The sequence below is a fragment of the Hylobates moloch genome, unplaced genomic scaffold (genome assembly GCF_009828535.3).
Source record: "Hylobates moloch isolate HMO894 unplaced genomic scaffold, HMol_V3 SCAFFOLD_21, whole genome shotgun sequence".
NCBI lineage: Eukaryota > Metazoa > Chordata > Mammalia > Primates > Hylobatidae > Hylobates > Hylobates moloch.
The window spans coordinates 2,735,156-2,746,367 of NW_026652296.1; positions in this window are offsets into that span (position 1 = coordinate 2,735,156).

Below are 11,212 nucleotides of genomic sequence, written 5' to 3' on the forward strand. Positions count from 1 at the left end.
TGGAGTTTTAAAATGAATCCAAGGTGGACATTATCCCATAAAGCAGATGAGGAAACTGAGGCCCAAGATGGCTGTGCTACTGGCCCAGGACAGCTGATCACTGCCTATAATGAAATCTAAGATGTCTTTGGTTATTAAACATTATCGCCTTATGTACCATAAAAATACCATGGCATGGAAAGGGGGCTTGCATATCAGTACATTTAAAGTTGACTTTGTTGCAGGAAGACTTGGTGGAGAAGTAGCCAGGCACGCATGATCCCTGAGCTCCTGCTGCTGCATGGGAGGTGTGCAGGGCTGGGCACAGCTGGATGCGGAGCACCTCAGAAAGGGCTCAGGCAGAGGACCCTGCCCTGTAATGCTCTACCCACGCATAGGGATGGAGGCCAAGGGATGTCTAATCCAGTATTAGTGACCTTGTAGAGCAGGCGGCCTCGTGCCCAGCAGCTGGTAGCCGTCTGTTCTCCCTGGAGACAACTCAGTGGTGTGGAGCTAGCTCCTTGCTAACCTCGCAAAAGAGGGAGAAAGTGAACCTCCCAGGCCATGCAGGTGTCTGTCATCACTCGGGGCCTTTAAACCCAATATCCATCAATCAATCATGAGTTGCATCCCAATCTCAGAGAAGTTAAATTGTGAAATAACGTGTGTTTTAAAATCAGTGAAATAAAGGGTTCACCCCGGGTCTGGTGAGCACAGAGAGCCTGTCTCTAAAGCATAAAGGCACCCACCCCGGCCGGTTGCCTCACTGGGCCGGGAGGGCATCTCCCGTCTCTCCCACTCCTCGCTCTTCTGCCAGATCACATTGCTGCAACCTCACGGTGGATTTCTGGGCAGCCTCCTGGGCTGTGACCGAATCTCCCTCTCAGTGGGCTGCTAGTGGTGACAGTGAGTTTCAGGGTCTTAGCGGCAGGGGAGTGGGGATGATGGAGGACAAGACCCTGTGGGGGATGCTGGAGACTGGAGGTTGGTGATAGCAGGTGCACGAGGAATTGGGCCACGGAGAGGGAACGCTCAGTGCTTGTGGCTGCAGGTGTGGTCAGGTGATCATAGGTGGCTCTGGCAACTTGGCAGTCTCCTAGAATCTCAGCTTCCTAACCAGAGAAGTGTCAGACATCCTTGCTGTCATCACCTCTGGAAGCTTTAAAGGTGCACGACTCTGTGCTTTGTCCAGTTTAGTTCAGTTCACAGTGAAATTCATTCATCCTTTCATTTATTCATGCATTCATTCACAAATATTTGTGAGTGTCACACGTGCATGTACAACAGCAAGCAAGTTAGCATGGTCCCATTGTTATGAATCTTTCTTTCTGTCAGCCCCAGTGGGTGGTGGGCCCCATGGGGCACAGGGGGTGATGAGGGAATGGTGGTATATATGCCCTAGCCTGAGACTCCAGGGCTCCTGGCCTGTGGGGTGGAAGGTGGTGTCCAGTTCCACATGGGCATTGAAGGAGGGGCCCAGAGCTTCCTTGAAGATCTGCCCTGTCCTGGCACAGCTGAGTGGTCAAGGGGACGTGCTGCTGTATCTGAGACACAAAGGATAGGGACTAGGAGGATGGTGGCCCTGGCAGAGGGAACCATGGACACAGGCACTGGGGTGGGAAGTAGCGAGTTCACACCCCCTCCCCAACCTGGTCAGCTTCCACCCAGCCCTGCATAGATGCACCACCCTTTCCCCTGCCCTCCACCTGGCAGAGAGGGCTGGACAGTCGTGAGCTGCCTGTGCTTGCTGAGGGCAACGTGTTTGCTCTTAGGGTAAGGCCGAGGCTTCTCCTGGTGGGCACAGGCCCTACCTGGGCTGACCCATTTACCTTGACTCTCCCTTCCACTCTCTCAGCCCCTCCTCACAATCTGTGCTCCTGCCACACTGGCCTCGTTCCCATCTAGGAAACACTTCAGGCAAATTCCCACCTCAGCGCCTTTGCACTGGCCACCCCTATGCCTGGCGTACACTCTCCGTTTCTTCCTCTTCCCTTAGAATACAACTCTGCTGTCACTTCCTCCAGGAAGCCTTCCCAGGCCAGGCCAGATGCCCATCCCATTTCTTTGTGCCACCCTGTCCTCTTCTGACAGTGTGCCTTCCTAGCAGGTTTTCACAGTTGAGTTTTCGCAACACTGAGCTCTCAGAGTCTAGGATACTGATGGCTCTTGGTTGGCACTCAACACATATTTGATAGACAGATGAATGAGACAATGCGTGAGAGGATGGGGGTTGTTGGGGAAGTGTCAGGCTGCTGTTCCCAGCACACACTCATGCCAACGGGCTCCAAAGAACCCATGAATTGATTGGTGTCCTGAGTGTTGTGTTTGCAGAAATCAGGACAAGGCGGGAGCAAAACAAGGCCCTATCTTTGTGACTTTGTCTTCCCTTCCTCCCTCCTTTAGGGTTTCTTGCTCACAGCCATGAGTGCTGCAGACCCAGGGAAGGTGCCCGCCATACCTGGGCCCTCACAGCCCTCATTGAGCTGCTCCCCAGCTCAGCTATGCACAGCGGAAGCAGGAGAAATATAAAGACCCAACTTCGTGTTCCTTGGCTCCTGTGGATTTAAGTCAAACTCTTAGTGTTACTTCAGAGTAGATTTTTTTTAGGAGGTGGTGAGGTGGGGTGGGTATATTTTATGCAGAGCCTGTTTCAAATCAGAGAGAGCATTTCCCCCCTTCTTCCTCTCCCATGAAAGGCAGGGGGTCTAAGACATTTTAATAGCTTTCATATTCCTTGCTCCAAATATATTATTTCAGCACAATAGTTTCTTTGCAGGAGAATTGCTTAAATGATTCAAAATGGATTTAAAAATATATTTCAAGTTTTAATTTTATGCACAGCACATTAATGAGTGGAGTGCCTTAGAGACTGCCTGTCAGTTGAACATATTCACAATATTCTCAGCACAGATGTTATTCCATCTAAATCCTTTTAGGGGGAAGAAACCAGTACTTTTTTTCTTGGGGGATGTCAGAAAATATATTATTTTTGAAATGATATTTTGATCCCAGAATTCTGCACAAAATATCATTGTTAGGGTCTGGGTTTGTCAAGTGACTTGGACACCAAACTTTTAAAAAGTGGGGAAAGGAAAAGCAGCCCAGGATGTTGGATTTGTTTCTCGCCGTTGTCTTCTCTGGACGAGGACTTTGCGCTGCAACACACAGGATGGGACGGGATGAAAACTTTCCTGAGCTGTGCACTTGGAAGCTTCAACATCTTTTAAACGATGGCAAAGAGTTGGAAGGAACTGGGTTGGATGCAAAAACATTTAGAAAGAGCGGCTCTCATTTTTTGTTTTGTCTGCTGGAAGATGCAAACTCTCATAGTTAATGCAGCATTATCCCCTTTGCTTCTCAAATGATGAATCAGGCTCAGTCATTTTTGTGTGTGTATTTGTAACACTCATGGCTGGGAGCACTGAGTTCTTTTGTTTGTAAATATCTACATGGGAGAGGTGCAGATTCGGAGCCGAGTATTTTCCTCCAGGGTGGGGCGGGCAGTGTATTGCCTTACTCTTCCACTGAGCAGTGATCAGGGGCTGGAGCCGACAGAGGAGCTCCAAGTGCCCCTGTAAGCTGGGTGGTCATGGGTGAAAGAATTAATCTCTCTGAATAGTTGTCTGTAGAATTTGGGGATGACAGGAGTGCAGGCACAGCACAATGCCTGGGACACGGTCAAAGTCCCGTGAACTTGACCCCTTTTATCTGCGCTGTCAACATTTTCCTCCCTCTGTCCTTCCTGACAGCGGTTTCCCACCTGCAGTCCTGTGCACAGTAGAACCCTCAAAGAGAGAGCTCCACCTCACTTTGTCTGCAAGAATCAGCCAGAGCTGACTCTTATTCAAACTGGCACCACATCTGCGGGGTTCTAGCAAGAATTGCTGGGCTCCTAGCCAGGTAACTGGCTGAGAAGTGCTCACTCTATAGAGCCCCCACCGCCTCCCTGCTGGCTTACCTGAGGGGGCTCGGCAGAGGAGCTGAGCTCAGGGAGGTGGGGCTTCTGGAGTTTGAGACTTGGTCCTCTCCTCCCACTGCCTTCCCTGGCCACCAGTTCAGGGAGGCTGTGAGCAGAAGAGGTCAAAGTGACAGAGGTACCCTCAGCCACTTTCTGTTTCAGAAGCTGGCATAGCTTAGCTTTTGATATACAAGAAAGAGACAATTTAAAAGATCCCTCCCTCCCTTTAAAAAAAGACCTTATTTTTTTAAGAGCAGTTTCAAGTTCACAGCAAAACTGAGTAGAAGGCACAGAGATTTTCCATAAACGCCCTGCCTCCACACAGGCAAGGCCTGCCCCACTATCAACATCCCCTACCACCTCCCCCACTATCAACATCCCCTACCACAGCGGGACACTCGCCTCCCTAGTCATGTCTGTTTTCGTCTTTTGAGCATCTTTTCTTTGTTTTGTGCCTCCTCAGTGTGGTCATAGAGTTGGACTCATACAGCGTGTGTGCTTTTCAGACTGACTTCTTTCGCTTAGTAATATGCCGTCAGTTTCATCCACATCTTTTCCTATCTTGATAGCTCGTTCCTTTCTTAGTACTGAATAATATTCCAGTGCCGGGATGTACTACAGTTCATCCATTCACCAACCCAAGGACATCTTGGTGGATTCTAAGTTTTGGCAATTATGATGAAAGCTGTTCCAAACAAATCTTCTGGGTAAATATCAGGGAGCACAATTGCTGTGTGGTATGGAAAGAATATGTGTAACTTTGCAAGAAGCTGTGAAACTGTCTTCCAAAGTGGCTGCACCGTTTTGCATTCCCACCGACCAGGAGTGAGAGCTCTCGGTGCTCCATCCTCACCAGCATCTGGTGGTGCCACCTCCCCCAACTTTTTTTTTTTTTGACATGGAGTTTTGCTCTTGTCACCCAGGCTAGAGTGCAGTGGTGCGATCTCGGCTCACTGCAACCTCCGCCTCCCAGGTTCAAGCGATTCTCTTGCCTCAGCCTCCTGAGTAGCTGGAATTACAGGCGCTTGCCACCATGCCCAGCTAATTTTTGTATTTTTAGTAGAGACAAGGTTTTGTCATGTTGGCCAGGCTGGTCTCAAACTCCTGACCTCAAGTGATCCATCCGCCTTGGCCTCCCAAAGTGCTGGGGTTACAGGCATAAGCCACCACACCTGGCCCCCTTTTTAATAATAAAATATTTTATTTTTTAAATTATTGAAATAATGCATACTCAAATAAAAATATAATCTTAGAGTTCATATGGAAGAAGAGATGCCCTCAGAGTAGCTAGGAAATGTGAAAAATAAGAAGAGTGATGGAGGATTTACCTACCCAGGTATTAGTACCGGCTCTAAAGGTCCTGTAACCAAGTCAGTATTGGTGTCGTGAGGGGCAACTAGATCAGTGAAGCAGGAATTGAAATGTAACGGCCCTTATAACTCAGAAGGTATATATGGAGAGAGCTGATGTTCAAGACAGGAGGATGGATGAACCTTTTGATAAATGGGAGAACACGAAAATGGAACCAATGGTCCATGGATACAGAAACCAACTCTAGAGGAATTAAATACTTACAAGTAACACAATAATCACAACAGTATTGCAAGATATGTGTGATACTGCAGTTACAACCCAGGGGCCAGGGAGACCTTCCTCACTGGACCAGAAACCCAGAAGCTATAAAGAAAAGATGGATTTTTTATTTTATTTTATGAAGTTGAGAAGTTTTACCTGCCCAAGAGATCACAAAGGCAATAAACAAAAGGCATTCCAAGAAAAACATTTATAACCAAGATGTCAGACAAAGGGTTAACTTCTATGCAATACAAAAATTCAAATAATCCAGATGTGTTTAAAGCAAAATGTGAATGTGTTCCGCCTGCCTGCAAGCCCCTTCCCTGGGGGAGATCACTTTTAATGGTTTGATGAATTTCCTTCTGGATGCTTTTTTCCCCCATCATGCTGCAAAAGGAATTAATTTTAGTTTTCCTCTGAGCTGAAGCACTGGGAGGGCGGGAGAGCCAAGCTGACTTTTATTTTTATCGATTGCCCTTTTCCCCAAACCTGCCATTTGCATCTCACCTGCCATATCTGTGCCATTATTTACTTAATCCTTTCTTTTACATTTACACACTTTTGAAACATACAGTTTTTTTAAAAAGGAAGCTTCAAGTCATGACCATAAGTGAAAAACCAGTGCCATTCGACCTATGTGGAAGGCAATGGTCATAAAAATAATGAAAGCTGATGTTATGAAATTCCAGTTTGATGCCGTAGCTGTTCACTCTCTCTATTAAAAAGGGTGGTGGCAGCACTGGGAAGGTGCTGAAAACTGAGTAGTCCCCATTGGGGACTCTCCTGGGCCAAGCAAAGGACTAAAAAGGAATGGCTCTGTCAGCGTGTGTATCTGTGGTTTTGATACTACATGTACCTCCCAAATCACCTTGTGCCCCCCAGTTTGGGATGTGCCCTCCTTTCTAAGAACAGCTAATTTGATGGCACTGGATAGAAGGAGAAAAAAGTAGGTCTTCTTTTTTTTTGAGATGGGGTCTCACTCTGTTATCCAGTCTGGAGTGCAGGGGCATGATCATAGCTCACTGCAGCCTCAACCTCCCTGGCTCAAGCCATTCCCCTGTCTCAGCTTTCCAAGTAGCTGGGACTACAGGCATGACCCACCATACTCAGCTAATTTAAAAATTTTTCTTGCTGTGTTACCTAGGCTGGTCTTGAACTCCTGGGCTCAAGCAATCCTCCCTCCTCAGCCTCCCAAGGTGCTGGGATTACAGGCATGAGCCACTGTGCCTGGCCGAAAGTAGGTCTTCTTGAAGTCAGCACAGTTTAGAAGTCAGTCTTCAATCTTCCAAATACCACAATTTTTCTTTAAATAAACATGCATTCAGAGGAGAACTCAAATGGAAGAAAAACATGCATAATCCCACCACTAAATTTTCCAAAACTCCTAATGCAGTTTTTTATGACTTGAACTTATCAATATAGTATTTTGAGATGCACTGAAATATTTAGAGAAATTTGGTTGTAACCAATGACAACTAAATACACTTGCCTGTTTTTTCAAAAAATTAAAGAAAGGAGTAATAATTTGGTGAAGTTTTCGGAGTGGTTGCCAGTCACTGCTAGGAAAGATGTCGTTAGTTTCTGGCAAGTCAGAAAAGTAGGATGAAGAATCTGATCTTGAAATATCTTTTTTTTTTCTTTTTCATCTTGCTGCTTTTCTTCCCGACACTAAGGTTTGTCTTCCTGACAAATTGATGTAGAAAGCAACACACCTGGGACCCAAAGAGACCCTTGAAAACGCGTGTCCTTACCGTGCGTTCAGATATTGTAGCTTTAGTGTAAGTTTTAGAAACGATTTCAGTAAAACATGCCTCTTCTAGGTCATCCTGGGATCAGCTCAGGGTGGGGCCTTGGGGAACACAGGATGTGGTCTGTGAACAAAAGGAATATTTGTGCCTGCAATTGACTGCAGTGGGGAAGGGCTCTGATTTCAAACAGAATATTTCAAAAGGCATTGCTTACTCTTGGTCTTAGAGCTATGCTCTGACTGGCTGTATTCCAAAGAACTCCAGAAAGAGAAGGCGATATTTCAAAGTATTATTTCTTTGTTGCATTCTTCACTCCCTGCAATTACATGTTTCTGTGTATTATCATGTGTCTAATGTCTGTCTGGCCAGCTGCCCTCCATAAGGGCAGGGCTCTTGCCCACAGTGCCTCACTCTGCCTGGCACACACAGCAGAACGAAAGAAAAATGGAAATGAAGGTTTATATCCCAAGATATAAATACATAAAACAAACGAGTGTGTTCTGAGTGATTAGCTTGGTAATTGCAGACAGTGCGTCAGCCTTCCTGTGGTCTCCTGAGGACAGTTCAGTATCTAAAAATCTCCCAGCGTTGTCAAAAGCAAGTGCCCTAATTAAGTTAATTCAACTAAGGCAAAGAAGAGAGAAAAGACGGCTGCAGTTTTTTGCAAAGGAATCAAGGGGGATGGAAATAAGAAAATAATTCGCTAGGGGAATAAAAACTGCAAGCCCATCTGAATGAGATTCTCATTTTCTCATACCAGCTTCCCCTCGAGAAGCCAAGTTCAAAGCCATCCGCAAAATGATCACTCAGCATCCACCGGACAGATTGGCGGGGGCCGGTTGGGGGAGGAGGCAGAAGGAAGCGAAGAGACGACACGAGCATACACTCACTGGCTCTCTAACTCTCTGCATTCAACAAGTCCGGAAGGATTTGTTTGCCTGGTACAAAGCCTTACAGGGAGAAAGTTTGAAAGGCCTTTGGAAATGTTTAGAGGCTCTTCTAAGATGGAATGTTAAAAATTACTTATTTGGATAAAATATGGTATTTTATAGTTCCATTTTGAACATATTTGGAATAAGTAAAGACAAAGAAAAAAAGAAAAAGAAACAGTGAGGAATTTGGATTCTCAGGGGAAGTGGACTGAGATGCTCACCCTTCCCTGCTTCAGTGAGACCTGGGGAGCCATCAGGGGCCTGTGGACATTGTTCTGGATGAGTTTTGTTCATTTTGCACGAGGTCTAAAAAGCAAAACAATTGTGCTTTGAACCTGAAGGCGGCTAGTGTTTCTTTCTGTGCCGCTCCTGCCTCCTGCTTCCTGGACCTGAGTGTCGATTTCATCTGCGGCTTAGCAGTGGTGCATCCTGAGCGCGTCCTTTCTTCCGTCTGAACCTCAGTATGCTCAGCTACGAAGTGGGGATGGTGAGAGCCCTGGCTTGCAGCTCAAAGACTGTTACAGAATGGAATGCGGTGAGGTTTGTGAAGCCGTCACTCAGAGCCATGGGCCAGCCACTTCTTAGCTGGGATTACAGCTCCTGCACAGCCTTGCCACTTCTGGTAACTGATTGTGGAATTGACCTTCAGAAGTAAACGTATGGAGGGGAAGGGAATACAGAGGAGACACAACCCAAAGCAGAAATGTGAAAATACTCTCCAGTTTTCTGTTGCAATTATTAGCACAATAGCTCATACTTAGCCTCTGCCTCAAACTACAAAGCACTGTAACCCATTATCTTGGGCATGTGTGTGCGTACGTGCACAATCATTCCTACTTTATACACCAGGACACTCAGGCTCAGAGAGGGGAACTTACTTGCCTGAGGACCCACAGCTAGCTGGTTGAACTGTACCTTAGACGCCAGCTTTCCTGTCTCCTTACTCCCACCGATCCCAGGACACCCCTGACAAGGGTGGCAGTCTGATTTCCTGAAGACAGGAGCTCAGAGGAAGATTAGTTTGCTTTAAGGGGAAAAAAAAGAAGCTGACAGTTTGGGGGCACTGGCATTTTGGCTGCAGATTTATACACGCGGCACAAGCCCTCAGGGAATCGGCTTAGAAATCCAAGGCGCATTTGCCAGTTACCTCCAAAGGGAGAGGAGAAAGATCTTAGTCCCTGCCCTAGCGGTGCTCTGTGTGTTGTAGGAAAGGAAAGATGTGGTCATGGAGGCAACAGGGGAGCAGGGGACAGGGTGGGGTGGCGCCAAGACGGGCTGTTCTGAGATGGAGGTGAGTGGTGGGTGGGACCCCGGGAGGCCAGGCTGTCTGCAGCTGGTGGCGCAGGCCTGAACTGGGCCAGATGAGAGCAGAGCGCTGGAGAGGGCTGCGGAGGGCCAGGCAGGCCCCCAGCCAGAAGTGGGGGCTTCTGCGTGGGCGGCAGCTCCCCCTCCCTTCCTCGTGGTTGGTTGCTGAAGTTCCATGGCAACCTTCTAAGCCTGCACACGATCCCCTGTGGGTGCAGCAAAAAGCCTTAAGGAACTTTGGCTCAATGAGATCCTTATTCACAGCTCAGAAGTCAAAACTTGAGTTTTGAGAGGGATTGGGAGGAAGAGCTGCACTTTTAGACTCACTAGTCCTTACCTTGAATTTCTTTCCAAGGTTGGCAGGTGGAGGCCAGTGGAGTGATTCCGACCCGATATTGTGCACGATCAGCCTGCCAGTCAGCCACAGGCTCCCACAGCCCTGAGGTTGGAGCTTCGGAGAGAAGCAATTTTGACAAACCAGGGCTGAAGGAGTGGACTGTATTTTGGTTGGAATCCATGACTTTTTATTCCCACCGATTAAACAGGAAACAAACATTTTGAGCAGGTTCCAATCCACAGCTGAATGTGGCTGCGCCATCCGTGTATGGGGACATTCGGTCTCCAGCCATTCTACCGGGACACGGGAGGGCCCTGGGAGGCACCCACCTGCCTCAGTGTTCCAGTTACTAAAAATGAGACTGGATTTCAAGGCAGTGGATCTGGCCTGGCTTTCTGTGTCCAGGGTGGCCTGGAACTGGATCTGATGAGGCAGGTCTAGGCACTGACAGCACGTGATTTGGTGTGCATCTGCTGGGGACGTGTGAGGGTGGGGAAGGAGGGGTGCATGAGCTGAAGGGCGGCATGTGCAGGCCGAAGCCCAGTGGGCTGAGGATGCTGCAGTGGGGTGACCTGATGAAGTGGGCACTCCCAAGTGTGTCCACCTGCCGTGACCTGCTAAAGCACAGTGGACCCACTGCCTCGGTGGACACCTTGAAGGACTGCTGTTCTGAAGGCACCTTGGCCTAACCAGATGATGACAGGTCCCACCCTAGGGGCCCCTGAGGCCCTGTGGTCACCCCTAATAAGGACACTTGGGCTGGTTATTTTCATGAAGTGTCGGGATGGGCACTGCTCCTCCTGCTGGGCTTGAGGTGGTTGGGAAGGGTTTCCCCCAATGTTCTGCCTGAAATGTCCCAGCCAGATGTAACACCTGCCTCCCTAACTCTCTCTTCCTACTCCCATCCCTTGCTCCTCCCGCTTGTGTAACTAGAGTATAGGGTGGCATAAGCAAAGTCTTCCTAGAGGATGGACACCTTTGAGATGGCAACTATATCTTCTTTATAAGCCTACACCCTTCTGTGTAGAGCTTATTCCACACATCCATCCACCCACCTCCCCACCTACCCATCTATCCATCCATCTGCACATTCATACATTCATCTGTCTGTCATCAATCCATCCATCCATCCAACAAATGTAAATTAAGCACCTACCATATGCCAAGCACTGGGGCTTGGTACTGGGAGTGAAAGAACATAAATGGACCCTGCTAGAACCCCAGTGCCTGGTACACAGTAGATGCTCAGATATGTTAATTGAATAAATGCATGACAAAATCCCCATCTTCATGCCATAGCTCACAAAGAATTGGAAAAATGAGGGCTTTGGAATTTTGGGAGAAGTCACTTGTCCAGCTCACATGGGCTGCTTCTGGA